General features: G+C 35.5%; 1 protein-coding gene across 4 annotated transcripts in view; it reads left to right on the top strand.

Moving 5' to 3' along the window:
• Nucleotides 1–18,933, top strand: part of LOC144975143 (uncharacterized) — a 76,159-nt gene that overhangs the window by 1,407 nt on the left and 55,819 nt on the right. The window contains exon 1 of one of the 4 annotated variants that reach the window (XM_078918924.1): nt 12,621–12,751. The exons of 2 other annotated variants lie outside the window; for them this stretch is intronic. The gene's annotated coding sequence lies outside the window, so the exon portion shown is untranslated. Of the gene's footprint in view, nt 1–12,620; nt 12,752–14,160; nt 14,244–18,933 lie in introns of those variants that run through there. One more of the 4 variants, XM_078918923.1, reaches the window with a different exon arrangement.

The following is an 18,933-nucleotide window of genomic DNA, read 5'->3' as shown; positions in this document are numbered from 1 at the left end:
AAAAAAAAAAAAATGTAGATAAGAAAGGACTTAAAAACTGGGGAAGGTTTAACATTCATTTGGTACTTATTTTTGAAGCTTATTTTTATTCTGTATTTCATCTTGGTTCCTGAAGCTTAGGAATTGTCAATAGGCATGACCGTCACTTCAAACTGGTCGATAGAATTGGCAGTCAATCTCTTCCTCATCTGCACTTGACCAGAAAGCCAGTTATAAGATCTGAGAAAGATCTTCAAAAATTTCGTTTGAACCATTTTATCCTTGATTGTTACAATTTTCTTATGCAGATTGTGGGATTTCTCTTAGAAGTACATTCTGAGGTTCTGAGGGAGCAAAATAAACTTAAGCCAATTTTGATTCCTGGATGAAATTCACTAACAATCGACAACCTCTTTTTCAGGGTTTTTTACACGAAACATTTTTGAATTTTCGTCCTTTCTCTTTTTTCATCTCTCACAATTATGAAATCTTTTTCACTTGGTGCTCGCCAAGAGTACTTCTTGTCCAAATAAAAATTTTCGATCAAATTATTTTATTTCATCTTGAAAGCCCATTTCCATGATTAAAATATTTCAAAAACCATTGGTTGATGTATTGGATGCCCTTAGCAGGACAGGCATAGTTTAATTTTTTAAAAAATTTTTTGGGAGGATTGTAGACCCTCAAAGTTGAATTCAGTATTTTACTCTCCTGTGCTGAAATGTGAGGCAGATGTGGATTTAGGTGTGCTTGGTTTACTTTCTTTTGGAGTTGTAGATTGATCGGCTTTTCTCTTTTTTTCCCATTTTTCTTGAAAAAATCCCGTTATTTCTTTTAAGCGCCCTTTACAATCACTTTCAAGTTTTCTTTGACACTCCTGCTTTTGTTGCCTATCTTTTACCTAAACAACGTAATGCCCATCAGTTTTCAGTCTTTCTTGATAATTTGAACCATGGATAGAGTAGGAAACTTGAACCTGTGAATAAAGAAAATTGAGCGAAATTACATCATAAGCTATGAAAGACAAATCGGAATAAAAAGCAAATCTTGTTTTCTTAAAAATAATACAATAAAACTAAGAAAATAAAACTCATTTTTAACTTGTATCATATTACTTTGTAACAACTAAAATATTGACATTATACACAGCTAAACAGCTTGCTGACCCACTACATTTAAAGTGACTCAAAAGTTTTTCACATTAATTTAAATGTTTGATTTTCTTTTTATTTCTCCCAGGGCTTCTTGCCCCTTTAATAGAAGACTACTACTGGCTCCATTGTCATAAGGATATTATAGAACAATAAACAGTGTTTTTCCCTTAAGTCAAACATAGCAAAAATCTTCAAGTGATCAAAAGATTCACAACCTTTAAAAGATTCAACTTACCTATTGCAAAATAGCAGGCTTGATGTTGAAGACCAGTGTTTGAAATTTTATGATCCAAATGTTTATAAAATGGCTGCCTGATCAGTTGAAACACATTGGAGTGGACATTACACTTGAGACTTAAAAAACAACTTTTATATATTGTCTTTGAATTAAAATAGAATTAGTCAGTCCGTTACCCCAAAAAATGTCAGTCCGTTACCCAACAAAAGTACCTTAAATGATAAATTTCTTGAAAAATTATCTTACAGTGCTAAAGCCATTCATGTAAGGACAGAAAATCTGAAATAGTGAGTCGGTACACCAATCACATCTTTCGTAGATGAAAACATACTGTTTTAATGGTAACGGACTGACATACAATTTCCCAAGGTCATTAAAACGACCGATGAGGACAACATTTCATTAAAATCGGAAATTTGAATGTTTATACAGGTTCCTGATACTTATAATTGTTTTAATATCGATAAACAACAGCAAAGGTGGCTATAATTTTGTAGAAGTTGCAAGATTTATAACATTGAGAAAATATTCTTTTCGTTCTTCAAATAGGGGATACCCTTACATTAAGCTATAATAAGCACCCTGTCCCACAAATATGCACAAAATATCCTTATATTCATAATCCTGAATGATTTTCCCACAAAATGGTACCAAATTTTAATATGTTCTTAAGGATTTGTAAAACATCCCTTCGGTTGACATTTTCATGGAATTTCCCTTTAACGTATTTGCCCCAAATTTGGATACTTCCTCAAAAAATATGAATTATGTCCCTCTGTTTATTCGTCCAAAATAAGAAGAAGAATAAAGATTACGCTTGACGGTTTTATTGAAAGTAGAGCTTTTTTTACCTTTCTATTTTGTAACTCACATTCCCTATTAGGACTATTACTATTAGCTATGATGTGGGCAATTGCTACTTATCGAACACCAATAATGCCGGGAGGCCAGAAAATGTCAGATTCTCCAATTTAATTTATAAAAAAAAACCCCCAAAATTATTTTATTTTATTTATTTATTATTTTTTTTTTTTGGGGGGGGGGGGGGGGGGGGGGGGGGGGGGGGGGGCGGGGATTAGTTTGATTTATATGATGCCCTGTTTGGAATTTAAAATACATGGTGAAATCTATTGCTGCATGCATTTTGATTTTATCCTCTGATTGACCTGATGCTTTCTGGTGAGTGTGTGTGTGATCTAAAGCGGTGAGTTGTCGCTCCTACTCCTAGCACAAGTCAAACAATTTCAGATAAATCAATGGCTTTTTCTTTCATTTTGAATAAATGAGTTCAATGAGTTAGTTTTTGGATTTTAGAAAAAAAACTTTTTGTCACTCACAACGAAAACTTAAAAAAAAGTTTTTAGGTCTGTATAGCGCATTATTATCCAAGCACCGAATATGTTCGAAGTGCTTTATATAAGGGGTATCAAATATTAGCAACACTGAACAGATCTACAGTGCAAGACATACAGACATACAGCCTGTGTTTTTGTACTGTAAATTGTAAAGTGCTATTTAAAATTTTTATTAAAATAGCCTAATTTCTTTTCGAATGAGACAAAGCTTATCAGCCAGTAGCTAATTTTTGTCCTGAGTAAGATGAGAAAATGCGGGAAAAGAGTAATTTCTGTGTTGCACTTTGATGGGTCGATTACTGAGTGTCGTACCTTTGGACCACAAAACTACACAAGTCATAAATCTAAACAAATTTAAGCTCAGAAATTAGCTGTCTTGACATGGGTAGGTTGCTATATTGCACAAGTTATCTCTGGCTAACCTCTTTTATCTTGAATTAACTATAGTTTTTGCAAATCATCTTGATGGGCTTCATAAAAATAAGTAGTCCGTCAAATATGCGGCTATGTGGTCTATTGGTATGACACTCGCTTTCAGATCGGAAGGTCTTGGGTTCGAGCCTCGCTCAGTGCATAGGTGACTCCTTGGAAAAGGCTCTTCACTCACATTCACTCCCCGTACTCTGGTGTTAAAATGAGTTCCTGAGCGTTAACAGCGTTGTCTCAGTCGAAAAAATTATAATGTTGCCTAACAGGCATCATCTCCTATCCTAAATTTTAAGTGTTGCTGTTGGCCAGGAACCCCTTGTAAAGCGCTTTGAGCATGCTTAGTGGAACTGCGCTATATAAAAGCTCAATTTAAATACATAATACGAAGCCTGTGAGGCCTATTCTGGTTTCAGCAGTGTTGAACTTATGGTAGCAATTGTTTTTTATGCTTTGGGTGGCATGTTGTTAGTGTTAGTCTACTTCTTGTCACGTCTAGACCCAGCTACCTAAAATTAAATGCGTGGATTGAAGGGTTAGAAAAACTTCTATTATACTACCGTGTCTGGGACAGATACTAGTCCGTTTTACTTGAGTGAGATTTTAATCTTCGACCGACTATCCAAACCTGTTGACATGGATCATAGATTGAAAATACATTTGTAACTCTTTATGTTGAGCTTTATATAGCACAATATTCACTAAACATGCTCATTAGCTTTACAAGGGATCCCTGACCAGCAGCAACACTTAACATGTAGGACAAACCATGACGACTTTAGGCGATATTACAATTTTTTTATTCCGACAAAGACAACACTGTTAACAGCCAGGTACTCATTTTACACCTGAGTACAGTAAGAGAATGTGAATAAAGAGCCTCCTCCAAGGACTCAACTGTGCGCTGAGCAAGGCTCGAACCCAGGACCTTCCGATCTGACAGCGAGTATCATACCACAAGACCACATTGCTGCATTCCAATGACTTACTTGACTTATTGCCCTCCACCTCCTAATCAACTGTCTGGGATGTCTTGGCAGCTTCTCCACTAATTCTATTGATTAATTTCCTCCATTGATCTCTAAATTAAATAATCCTTTGCGTGGGACCTTAAAAGTCTACTAGATATTTTTCCAACCTTCACTCTTGACGGATCTCGAGGTACTTCAAGTCTCTGTTAACTTACTTACTTGCTTATATCTGAACCAGCGACCGTCTGAGCTCTAGCCCTTTGGTCGTGTGCTATGACGTAGTAGTTAGACGTCTTTTGTCGTTGTTCCAGGTGACTATACAGTGACTATACGGTGTGTTACTGATCAAGACTCTGTTTAAGATTGTGTGAATGAATTTTTGTTGTTGGTCTGCCTCGCTATTTGTTTTGGCCTGATTATCACAATGGGCGAAACTTCTTGACCGCTAATTATCTGATTAGTTTCTCACAAGATTCTCTCAATCAGTCCATAAACGTTTAAGCACATAGTTTTCTATGACAGTACGATCGATCGGGCTTGTAGAACTAGTGAGTCTTTTACTTAAACACACAACGTCAATGGTCATGAAAAGAGGCAAAGTAGGATCGATTTAATTTATTATTTAAAAGTTGTTCCAACCTTAAAAACCCTTTGTTTCATTGGAGAGAGAGAGAGAGAGGGAGAGAGAGAGAGAGAGAGAGAGAGAGAGAGAGAGAGAGAGAGAGAGAGAGAGAGAGAGAGAAAGAGAGAGAGAGAGAGAGAGAGAGAAGAAGAAGATATCTTTATGATTATGATTTGACACATTGTTTGCATTTGACAAATATTGTAAGACAGTTGTATGCTTAAGCTTGTTTGTTTAATCCACATCACCAGGAGTGGTGGTGGTGGGGTGGGGGGGGGGGGGGGTTAATCCAAACATTCTATCCAATGATATGGCGATATTGTTTACTTATAAAACTTTGATACAATGGGCATACAGTTGGAGTTATTTTCTGTGTGTGTGTGTGTGTGTTTGTTTCTTTGTTTATTTTCTTTTTCCATTTGATTTTGATAGGGGATCCCGATAGCTCAGCTGGTTGAGCACTCGCTTCACGCGGAAAAAAAAAAAAAGAGGACCAAAATCGATCCCGGGTGCAGTCGATATTTTTTTTTTCTGACCATCCTGTCCACCCAGCAGTGAATGGGTAGATGAGTCTGTTGGATTTGGCGGAAAGAGTGAATGGGTAGATGAGTCTGTTGGATTTGGCGGAAAGTATTTTGCGATAGACTAGCGTCCTATTCAAAGAATAGGTAGTGATTAAATTGCTATTGTCCGTTTCACGCTGTAGAAACCGGGCCCATCAAACATATCTGCTTTGGGTCACAATCGTTTCTTTCCTGGCTGGTAAAAAAAAAAAAAAAAAAAGACAAAAACCAAAACAATGCCGATACAAAAACAATGCAAACCAAATAGATTGAACGAAGATGACGTCACTCAGGCCTTTGTTATTGGTTTTTTTTTTTCAACCACGTTTATGAGTAATTCTCACTTAACTGTATTATCCAGACTAGAAAAGTTTATGGTTAAATATAGATAGTTCGAAGATGACGTCACTCAGGTCTTTGTTATTGTTTTTTGCCATCCGCGTTTATGAGTAATGCTCACTGAACTGTATTAACCTGACTATAAACTTGTGAGCTTCTTAGCCAAGCGCATACTATCTATAGATAGTATGCACTTGGCTAAGAAGCTCATAACATTGCCATCCGGAAGTATAACGGACCAACACACAAAGCTGTGTGTATCCATGAACGTTTATAGTCAGGTTAATACAGTTCAGTGAGCATTACTTATAAACGCGGATGGCAAAAAAACAATAACAATGACATGAGTGACGTCATCTTCGAACTATCTATACGGGCATGATCTATAGATAGTATGAAGATGACGTCACTTAGGCCTTTGTTATTGTTTTTGCCATCCGCGTTTGTGAGTTGTTCTCACTAAACTGTATTAACCAGACTATAAAAGTTCATGGTTACACAGAGTTTGTGTGTTGGTCCGTTATACTTCCGGATGGCAATGTTGTGAACTCCTTGGCCAAGCGCATTCTATCTATAGATAGTTCGAAGATGACGTCATTCAAGCCTTTGTTTTTGTATTTTGCCATCCGCGTTTGTGAGTGATACTCACTAAACTGTATTACCCCGACTATAAAAGTTAATGGTTACACATAGTTTTGTGTGTTGGTCCGTTATACTTCCGGATGGCAATGTTATGAGCTTCTTGGCCAAGCGCATACGATCTATAGATCACTCCCCCCTTACCTTGTACACCTGCGTTGTTGCTTTGTCAAAATAATATATTATATTTACTACTCGTGGCTAACAAGGTGCGTTGACGTTACACACACAGACCTACCAAGTACTACGAATAATTCTAATTCGTAGAAGTACGCATTTTTTTTGGGCTCCTGCGACAAGACTGCATTCGTCTCTTTTGACTCAATAAATCTTGTTGGAAAGGAAAGATTAGTTCCTTAGAACTTATAATATTCAGGACTTTGGAACAATTTTGAATCATGCTGAAAGCAAATTTAGTTTATTTCTTAAGTTATTTAAACTATTTTTTTTTTCTCTTTTCTCTAGTTGGAAACTACGAATTTTTTAAAATTTCAAGTAGGCAGCACTGCATACACACACAGGTCATGTCTTGCCCGCCCCTCCCCCCTCCCCCTCCCCCTTTGTCCGTTCAACCGTGTTAGATTTTTACTCTACCTGCTGTCGTATCCCACGGCCGCTCTCTGTCCACGTCGGCAGCCCATTACCATGACCGTTGCCTTGCTTCATACTGACCTGCCAACTTGGACTTGACAAATTTCGTAGTTTTCAGGGGTTTTTTAAAACATATTATTAGACACGAGAACTACTAGTAAAAGTTACCAATTTGTCATTAACATGTTAAAATATTGCTTTTAACTCGCTTATAGATATTATGAAATACTCTTCAACAGTCGTAACGTCACTTCCCTCGCATGGTGACTTAGTAACTGGCTCGAAACTATCGGAACAATGGCGCACACCCTTATGAAATATTTCTCCGACGAGCATAAAAGCGTATCCAGAGGAGAAAAAAAACCCATTATAAATCTGATCATGTTTTGACTTTTACACATTATGATCACAAGACATGAAAAGTTCTTGCCAGCATGAAGAATAAAAAGTACTGATTTTCTTTGTTTAGAATCACGATGGCCGCCATTGATGGGCGACGTGACATCAGACTATTGAATCCAATACTCTTCAACAGTCGTAACGTCACTTCCTTCCTAATGACGCATGGTAACTTAGTAACACTGGCTCTAAACTATCGGAACAACGGCGGACGCCCGTATGAAATATTTCTCCGGCGAGCATAAAAGCGTTTCCAGAGGAAAAAAAAACACTCCATACATTTGATCATGTTTTGACTTTTACACACTCTGATCACAAGCATATGAAAAGGGAATGAAAAGTTGAATAAAAAGTAATGATTTTCTTTGTTTAGAACCAAGATGGCCGCCGTTGCCGGGCAGCGTGACATCAGACTACTGAATCCTATTGACGCCACTCAGGTCTTTGTTATTGTTTTTTTTTTTTTGCCATCCATGTTTATATGATGAGTAATTCTCACTAAAAGGTATTAACCAGACTATATTATACGTTCAAGGTTACACATAGTTTTGTGTGTTGGTCCGTTATATTATTTCCGGATGGCAATGTTGTGAGCTTCTTAGCCAAGCACATACTATCTTTGGACTAGCTACGGCAACAAAACTTTTGTTTTCAAGAAGTTTTATTTAATCAAAAGTTTTTATATAATTGTCGGTTTGGAGCCGAAAATCGGTAATTCTACGAAATTTTCGTACTGATTGGCAGCTTTGTTTTTATATGTTTATATATTGTGTCGATGTAAATCCGAGTGCCTTTATATTATGATATCGATAGGTATGTATGTGGAACCCCTCCCTTTTTCATAGCTTGACTTTTATAGCTGTCAAGGCTTTTTTAAAATTTTATTTTTCTAAAACCCGGAGGATATCAATGTCGCTTTCTTTCTAATCGAGGGACCGTGCGGTGACTAAATTCTATACGATTGCGTGTGTGTTTGGTTGTGTGTGTATTTAAAATTCCTTCTATTTTGAAAGTATGAGTGATAACGTAAGTGCCATAATTCGATTGTACTGTTGTTTTGATATTTTAGTTTGAGTTATGTCATCATCGTCGTTCTCGTCATCAGTACCGTCGTCGCCGTCATCAAGATGATGATGTATGCAGATGTGTGTTTGAGAGTGTTTTCTGCCTTTAAAGTATATACCATACTTTAAAAAAACAACAACTTTTATCATATTATGTATTTCACTTTGATTCGCATAGAGCATGGTCCAGTCATGGTAATGCGCTTTATAAAAGCTGTATCATTTTAACGATTATCTTCATCTTCATAAAGTTTGTTTTGTTTACGGCGGTGCCTATCGCCCTCATATTGGAGACATTGAACTTTAAGTTTATTAGGAGGGGGGGGGGGGGGGGGGGGGGGGGGGGGGCGTTCGTTTTTAAATGCTCAGGGACAGAAGATAAAATAGAGCAAGTTTAATTAACGATTCGGTTCCCAGCTTTCAGCGATCGACGAACGACGTGGAAGGAAACTGAAGATCTGTCCTTAGGCCCTTTGGTTTACATGTCATCTCTCTCTCTCTCTCTCTCTCTCTCTCTCTCTCTCTCTCTCTCTCTCTCTCTCTCTCTCTCTCTCTCTCTCTCTCTCTCTTCCGTGTTATTTTTCTCTATAGATGGTATGCGCTTGGCTAAAAAGCTTACAACATTGCCATCCGGAAATATAACGGACCAACAAACAAAACTCTGTGTAACCTTGAACGTTTATAGATAGTATGCAGATGACGTCACTCAGGTCTTTGTTATTGTTTTTGCCATCCGCGTTTGTGAGTTGTTCTCACTAAACTGTATTAACCAGACTATAAAAGTTCATGGTTACACAGAGTTTGTGTGTTGGTCCGTTATACTTCCGGATGGCAATGTTGTGAACTCCTTGGCCAAGCGCATTCTATCTATATATAGCAATATCCACTAAATGTGCTCAAAGCGCTTTACAAGGAGTCCCTGGTCAACAGCATCATTTAAAACTTAGGACGGGACATGATGCCTGTTAGGCGGTTATAATTTTTTTTTCTGACAGAGACAACGCTGTTAACGGCCAGGTACTCATTTTACACCTGAGTACGGTGAGAGAATGTGAATAAAGAGCCCTCTCCAAGGACTCAACTATGCGCCGAGCGAGGCTCGAACCCAGGACCTTCCGATCCGAAAGCGAGTGTCATACCACGAGACCACATAGCCGCACATATGGGCAGATCTGCCTATCATTATGAAAAAATCGTAGAATTACGAAATTTTGGCATCAACTTCAGAACTCCTTGAGCAATCTCTAAAAATAAAAAAAACTTATTGAAATTGAAATTTGATGCCAGACTACATAATTGTAAGGATTTTGAAGTGTGGTATTTAATTTTTGTGATAGTAAATGGATGACTGTTAAAGTAAACTGTAACAACATCCGCCAGCCGGATCTCACGCACCAAGACACAACACTATGTGTAAACCTTTAGCGTTTATAATATGATTGATAGAATTCAATGAGAACTACTCATAAAAATGACTTGCTAATTTATTTATTTATTTTTAAAATAATAATTGTTTAAAAAAAACAGTAACAAAGAGTTGAGTGAAGTCAATTTCCTTCCTTCTATAGATAGATTGAAGTTGACGTCACTCGGATCTTTGTTATTGTTTTTTGCCATCCGTGTTTATGAGTAATTCTCACTAAACTGTATTAACCAGACTATAGATAGAATGCGCTTGGCCAAGGAGTTCACAACATTGCCATCCGGAAGTATAACGGACCAACACACAAACTCTGTGTAACCATGAACTTTTATAGTCTGGTTAACTGTAATAACAAAGGCCTGAGTGACGTCATCTGCATACTATCTATAAAAGCTCAATTGAATATAATATGAAAATCGACTAGATTTTGATCTGAATCAGATCGATGGACTCTGACTGGTTTATCTGCGTACATGGTTCATTAATTATGGGAAACAATTATCGACATGCTGTTACTCCTCCCCCCCCCCCCCCCCCCTACCTCCCCCCAATCTCCATACTGCTGTACTCTTAAAAAACTCATATTCAAAAATTTGGACAGAAAACTAGTCCTTCAAATATCGATCGATTTAAATGACCCTCATCTTGGCAAAAAGACTCTCAAACCTGGGACTTTAAAGAAGACTTCGCGAAGTCCCAGGTTTGAGAGTTTTTTTTTTGTGTGTGGAAAGATGAAGGTCATTTAAATCGATCTATATTTGAAAGACGGGTTTTCTGGCCAAATTTTTAAATATTATGGTTTGTTGTTTTTTTTTTTGTTTTTTTTTTTCTCCAGAGTACGGCAGCATAAACCCTATTTGTTTTCAATGAGTTTAAAAGGTCACGGCCGTCCATTGAGCCGTCCAATCGATAGATACTGTATTATGGTGATGGCGAAGATGGCCTGTCCATAATGGTGTTGTCGTGGAAGGTAAACTGGGGTTGGCGTGTTTTCCATTATTGACTGATTTGATGATGACATGTAACAACAGACCTGCTTACTCGGAATAGGGTTGAATAGTCGTGACGTCACGTCCGCCCAGCAACCTGCAGCTTGGTTCTAAACAAAGAAAATCGGTACTTTTTTTTATTCTGCATGCTGGCTAGAACTTTTCCACACGTCATGTGATCAGGATGTATAAAGTCAAAAAATGATCAGATTTATAATGTTTTTATCCTCTGGATACACTTTTATGCTCGTCGGAGGAGTGTTTGATATAAGGGAGGTGATGGAGATAATGGCGTCAGATATTGTTCCGATAGTTAGAATCAGTTCTATGCGTCAGTATGAGGGAAGTGACGTCACGACTGTTGAAGCGTATTGGAAAAAATCGTAATTTTCAGGAGTAATAACATACAAGACATTATGACTACCAAGAAAAATATTTTTTTTTTGTTTAAATACATTAAATTAATGCTTTAAACTCATTTCTATTTACACTTGCTCTGGAAACAATACTTCGTTTTAGAGAAGTTTATTGAATTAAAGATCTTTGTATACTGTATTTGTCAATTGACCAATACAATTTTTAAAAAAATTCGTATTTCTACGAAATTTTCTTAGTAGTTGACAGGTCTGCAGTCTAACGGCCGGTTGATGTGAGTTGTCCGGGGGAAAAGAAAAAAACAAAAAAAAAAAAAAAACTACATCGGATGCTTCCGGGCGTGTGTTGTTCTTTATAGATAGAATGACGTCATCCGGGTCTTCGTAATTTTTTTTTTTTTTTTCCATCCGCGTTTGTGACTTATTTTTACTAAACTGGCTGTAAACGTTCAAGGTTACACATAGTGTTGTGCGTTTGTTCGTTATATTTCCGGATGGCAATGTTGTGAGCTTCTGAGCCAAGCGCATACTATCAATAATGTAGGTAATGTTTCCTTTTTATTATTATTATTCATTCCTGACGAAGCTACGCGAGTATATTGTAATTATTATAATAATTATTATTATTAATTTATGACTAAGTCAATACAATAATTGTCGATCTTCGGAGTGGGGAGGGTGAAGAGATATTAATCTGCTTTACATCCTACAAAACACTTAAAAATATTTTTTGGAAAAACCTTTTCTTTTAGGCAAGACATATTTCACTTCATGATTCAACCTTTTTAAAGAAAGTCCCCTTTTATGAAAAATCTGGTCTAAGGCATTTTGGAGTGAGGTGGGGGGGGGGGGGGGGGGGGGGGGGGGGGGGCAATTTGGGGACTGTTTAATCTGTCGATATGTTGTAGACGTTTTTTTTTTTGGTATATAAAAAAAAAAAATTATTGTTATTATTATTATTTATTATTATTATTATTATTATTATTATTATTATTATTATTATTATTATTATTATTATTATTATTATTATTTGGTATTTTTTATTACAATGAAAACTTCTTAATACTTTATGTATAGACAGATAAATATGCTCTGGGGGGGGGGGGGGCGTTGCCAAATTGAATTGGGGGCTGTTTTAGTCTATTTATATAATAATAATAATAATAATAATAATAATAATAATAATAATAATAATAATAATAATAATAATAATAATAATAATAATATAATAATATTAATAATAATAATAATAATAATAATAATAATAATAATAATAATAATAATAATAATAATAATAATAATATACTATTTTGTTGTAAAAGTTTTGAAAGCCGATTTTCGTTGCTTGTCCGGTCAATTAATCATAAATGATTATGGCCGTATCTGACTTCATCGATAAGACGGTAAACAGCCTGTTGCCCCTCCCTTTGCATTGCCTTGGCTTGGCTTTAGCCCTCAGTCGATGTTTAGTTAATATTTAACATCCACACTTACAGTTTGATTTTTTTGTCGCGTGGGGTGGGCTTAGTTTATTGCCATGCTCTGATTGAATTCGTTTTGTTTTCTGTTCGAGAAACCGTTTGGTTGTGTATTTTTATTGTTGGATTTTTGAACATACGTACCAGGTAATGTTATAATAATAATATTTTTAAAATTATTATTATGAAATTAAAAAAAAAAAGATCATGTTCGGTGCTTTTTAAAGGGAGAGTCATGATGAATTTTTGCCGAGGTGTTTTTGAGGTGTTAAGTTTTATCTATAATAATAATGATGATGATGATAATGATGATGATGATAATAATAATAATAATAATAATAATAATAATAATAATAATATAATAATAATAATAATAATAATAATAATAATAACAATAATAATAATAATAACAATAATAATAATAATAATAATAATAATAATAATAATAATAATAATAATAATAATAATAATAATAATAATGATAATAGTAGTAATAATAATAATAATAATAATAATAATAATAATAACAAAACAATAATAATAATAATAATAATAATAATAATAATAATAATAATAATAATAATAATAATAATAATAATATATAATAATAATAAATAATAATAATAATAATAATAATAATAATAATAATAATAATAATAATAATAATAATAATAGTAATAATAATAATGATAATAATCATAATGACGATGATGATGATGATGATGATAATAATAATAATAATAACAATAGATCTTTATTGTCCATAAATATAGCAATTTGTCATTTAGTTACACTTGTTATAATTATTGTTATCTTGTTATCGATCTATATCTTTCATTGGGATTATTATAAACTAATGGCGTTGTCCTTTTCCCTTTTATGTTACGAGAAACCGTTTGGGTGTGTATTTATTTTTGGATTTTGAACATCCCAGGTAATGTTTTAATTTTTATTCTTTATTTAAAAGTTTAAAAAAAAAAAGAAGCAACAAGTGACATCGTATTGTTTCCTTGTTTTGATTCATGTAATTATTTATTAATTTAATCTTTAGGTTGGTTGTTTTATTGGGGCTTTTTTTTTTTTCTTCTTAAAATTTATTTTTGGATAGAGAGAGAGAGAGAGAGAGAGAGAGAGAGAGAGAGAGAGAGAGAGAGAGAGAGAGAGAGAGAGAGAGAGAGGGTGAGAGGGAGGAAGGGAGATAGATAGATTGAGAGAGAGAGAGAGAGAGAGAGAGAGAGAGAGAGAGAGAGAGAGAGAGAGATAAGATAGAGAGAGAGAGAGAGAGAGGAAAAGAGAGAGAGGAGAGAGAGAGAGAGAGAGAGAGAGGGGGGGGGGGGGGGCAGCTCTAGTTTTGATTTGATTTCTGAATTGTCCGTATATGTGTGTAACTGGACTTGGTCGTAGCGTTCTTTCTTTATCTTATCAGGTCTTCTTGTCATTATTCTGTAGTAATGAGAGGGTTACGCTAATTCTCTTTAACGTCCGTCTGTTCATCGTATATAGGTACCTACTCTATTGTAAAGGTAAACAGATAGACAGATAAACAACCCCGGTCGCTCGACTTTTGTCCTGGTAAGAAGAGTTTGACAGATTACGCCTTTAGCATTGTGGATATTATGAGAACAGAAACCTTGCCAAGGTAGCTGGTGATGTTTATCATTATAGTAATAATAATAATAATAATAATAATAATAATAATAATAATAATAATAATAATATAATAATAATAATAATATAATAATAATAATAATAATAATAATAATAGATCTTTATTGTCCATAAATATGGCAATTTGTCATTTAGTTACACTTGTTATAACGTTATATATTTCACTCCTACTTATTCTCTCTCTCTCTCTCACTCTCTCTCTCTCTCTCTCTCTCTCTCTCTCTCTCTCTCTCTCTAATTATAATTTATAATTAGTAATAATAGCACACTTTGTAGTCGACTTGCTTCGGTTATGTAGTTGAGCGACACATACGATATTGAGACTATCGGGAACCTCTGTGGTGTAACGATAGCACGTTTGACCGGTTAACAGACGGTCTGAGGTTCGATCCCCAATCGAGGTAGACTTATTTTGTGGGATTATTTTTTTTTCTTGTATTTTTCTTTCTTGCTTTGTCTGGCACCTTTCATACACACTTGTTCAGATCTTTAACATGGTGTGCCACATTTGCCCCCACCTTACCCAGCTTTTGCCTTAAGCACCACCCCTATAAAGTCCAGATCTTTAACAGTAAAATTCTCATTGACAGAAGACAGACACTATCAGTTGACCTGCTTCGTTCTGGAGTTGAAGTCATTTCTAAGCATCAATCAGTGTGTAGTGTGTATTCTAGATCTACCGTACTCTGGAAAAAACACATATTAAAAAAATGACCAGAAGACTCGTCCTTATCATATCGATCAATTTAACTCACTCAACCCTAACACCGACTATATCCGTTGTTAACCCGTGTTACTTTTACCACATGTCTAATGATTACATATTTTTATTAGACAAATTATAGGCGTAGTAATCAAAGCTAATTTTTTTTAGTTTTTACATGTTAATGATAGTTGAATAAAACTATCTATGTACGTGCTTAATTTTTAATACATTTGTTTTTTAATTTTGAAAAGTAGCAAAAATCTCTAGGATTGATTGAGTTAAATGACCCTCATCTTGACAAAAACTCTCAAAACTGGGACTTTGCGAAGTCCCAGGTTTGAGAGTTGTTGTTTTTTTTTTTTTTTTTTAAGTAGGGCTACGAGTTTTCTGACCAAATTTTAAAATATGGGTTGTTCCAGAGTACGTCAGTACTCAACCGACACAGTACCGTATTAAGATGATGTGTCACATTTGCCCCAACCTTACCCAGCAGCTTTGCCTAGTGCACCACTAGGAGGTCTTTAAGAATTCAATGGAACTGACAGTGGCATTGGCAGACAGACGCACTGAGTCGACCTGCTTCGGTCTGTGTAGTAAATTGATGTCAATGACAATGGAAGGATCCCGTTGGATTGTGGGTGTTTTGGTACAGTAATAAATGTTGTATGGATTCGCTCTTTCCTTTCTTTTTCATTTCTTTTATCCCCTATTTAAAATAAGGAAAAATAAAAACAAAAGCAAAAACGACAAAACAGCAACAACAACAACAACAACGAAAAAAAAAAAAAAAACAATGAAAAACCCCAACAAAACAACAAAAATAAAAACCAAGCAAACAAACAAATAAAAAACCTACAAAAACAAAAATAACAAACAAACAATATCGAATCCCCGCTTTAAAAAAACCAAAACAAACAAAATAAACAAACATCAAAACCCCACTAAAATAAAACAACGTAAAAAAAAAAAAAAACAAAAAAAAAAAAAAAAAACCACACACACACACACACACACACACACAAACAAACAAACAAACAAACAAACAAACACTCACACACACACAACCCCCCCCCCACACACACACACACACACAGATATCCAACAAAGCAAACAATCGAGAGTAATGAACAGTAATAAAATCAAATCCGAGTCCTGCCTCAATGCAATGATAAACTGTTGACAAGTTGTACATTATCGATTTATTAATCAAAGTGACACGGCTTGTCAACAACAACAAAGTGACTTCCTGTTATGGCTCACGCCCCTCCCCCCCCCCCCCCCCCCCCCCCCCCCCCCCCCCCCCCCCCCCCTTTTCCCCTCCTCCTCCACCAGCTCAGTGTATGTATTGAAATACGTGCAGACTTCTTCTTTTTCTTCTTCTTCTTCTTCTTCTTCTTCTTCTTCTTCTTCTTCTTCTTCTTCTTCTTCTTCTTCTTCTTCTTCTTCTTCTTCTTCTTCTTCTTCTTCTTCTTCTTCTTCTTCTTCTTCTTCTTCTTCTTTCTCTCCTCCTGCCCCTCCTCCTCCTCCTCCTTTTCCTTCCACTGTCTCTATTTCCTATTCCTCTTCAGACAATTTATTTCACGGCTACTGCTATTTTTTATTTATTTTTTAGTCAATTATTATTATTGTAGTTCCTGTTTGTTTTGGTTCTTTTTAAATATAATTTTGTGATTGTTTTGAAAAAAACATTAATTCATTTATTTTTTAAATTTTTTTTTTTTTTTACTTTTCAACCTTTAAAAAGACCTGGCGGGCGTTTTGACAGTTGTTGCGAATCTGAATAACCAGTTGAATGCACACAATAGTTCATGAACATGCCCTTTCATCAAGCTGCTTTGTGTACTAAGTTTACTCTCTCCCTGATCCCATTAATCTTTCAAAGAAAATCGGCGAGGGAGTAACAACAACGTTGACAAGTCATGCGTAAAAATTTATTTAACCTTTGGAAAATAATATAATGATTGTTAAAGAAGAAAAATGAAAAAGAAATGATTTGAACAATTTCATCAATATTTTATTTATCTTCTATCCAGTAAAACCCCTGGAGTGTTTTCGTGGCATTGTGAGTAGTCTGAATAACAATCAGAGCTGATGGATTTCCTCGGATCCGCGGAAATCCGCGATGTTGGTGTCATTGAACTGTATTCACAAGACTATAAACGTTCATGGATACACACAGTTTTGTGTGTTGGTCCGTTATACTTCCGGATGGCAATGTTATGAGCTTCTTAGCCAAGCGCATACTATCTATAGCCTCATACTGAAATCCAAAAGGACTGGCAGTTTGACGTCATTATTTGGTTATTGCACCGCCCAGTGAGTTGTCGTTAGTGGAGCTCATGGAAACAAGTTATTTCATTGGTTGAACTATTGAATACAACTCACGATTTGTTTTCTTTTGTGGCAAAAGACTGGCATTTTGACGTCATTTTTTGGTCAGTATCAGGCCATAACTGAACGAAGGCCACGCTCAAACCCACTTGGATATAGTCAAAGCGATACTAAGCTGCTGGAAGCAGTGGACTGTAACAAGTAATAAACAAAAATATGAATAGTATAACAGCTTCAAAAAAGAACAAAATATCAAACACGGAACGTTTCGGGTTCAAAACCATTCTTCAGTCAACAACAAAAAACAATAAAGACATAAATACATTACTTAATTTCTGTGTCTATCTGGAATTTAGTAATGTATTTATGTCTTTATTGTTTTTTGTTGTTGTTGTTGTTGGCTGAAGAAGGGTTTTGAGCTCGAAACGTACGGTGTTTGGTATTTTGTTCTTTTTTAAAAAACTGTTTATTTTCATTTTTTGTTTATTACTTTATATATTCCGGTTGTGACTTATGTGCTGGAATTTACCGTAGAAAACATTCAGTAGTGCTGCCTTTCAGAGCCATTTAGGCCCATGGAGCCGGAGTTGATCCCGGTTTCTTTAGCGTGAAACGGACTATAGCAATTTTCTTGTTGCTACCCTTTGGATAAGACGCTAGTAGATTAGTGTTTGTTGAAGTTTTAATTTGCGCGTGGTGTTATTTTATTTGTTTAGTTGCAGACAGCCTATAGATAGTTCGAAGATGACGTCACTCAGTCTTTGTTATTGTTTTTTGCCATCCGCGTTTATGAGTAATGCTTACTGAACTGTATTAACAAGACTATAAACGTTCATGGATACACACAGTTTTGTGTGTTGGTCCGTTATACTTCCGGATGGCAATGTTATGAGCTTCTTAGCCAAGCGCATACTATCTATAGCCTCATACTGAAATCCAAAAGGACTGGCAGTTTGACGTCATTATTTGGTTATTGCACCGCCTAGTGAGTTGTCGTTAGTGGAGCTCATGGAAACAAGTTATTTCATTGGTTGAACTATTGAATACAACTCACGATTTGTTTTCTTTTGTGGCAAAAGACTGGCATTTTGACGTCATTTTTTGGTCAGTATCAGGCCATAACTGTACGAAGTTCACGCTCAAACCCACTTGGATATAGTCAAAGCGATACTAAGCTGCTGGAAGCTGTGGACTGTAACAAGTAATAAACAAAAATATGAATAGTATAACAGCTTCAAAAAAGAACAAAATATCAAACACCGAACGTTTCGGGCTCAAAACCATTCTTCAGCCAACAACAAAAAACAATAAAGACATAAATACATTACTTAATTTCTGTCGTCTATCTGGAATTTAGTAATGTATTTATGTCTTTATTTTTTTTTTTTGTTGTTGTTGTTGGCTGAAGAAGGGTTTTGAGCTCGACACGTTCCGTGTTGGTATTTTGTTCTTTTTTTTTTTAACCGTTTATTTTCAGTTTTGTTTATTACTTTATATATTCCGGTTGTGACTTATGTGCTGGAATTTACCGTAGAAAACATTCAGTAGTGCTGCCTTTCAGAGCCATTTAGGCCCATGGAGCCGGAGTTGATCCCGGTTTCTTTAGCGTGAAACGGACTATAGC

Source organism: Berghia stephanieae, chromosome 6, assembly GCF_034508935.2.
Source record: "Berghia stephanieae isolate SIO BIC M18660-M18661 chromosome 6, UCSD_Bste_1.3, whole genome shotgun sequence".
NCBI lineage: Eukaryota > Metazoa > Mollusca > Gastropoda > Nudibranchia > Aeolidiidae > Berghia > Berghia stephanieae.
The sequence above is the reverse complement of the archived record's forward strand: the minus strand, read 5'-3'. Positions and strand labels throughout refer to the sequence as shown.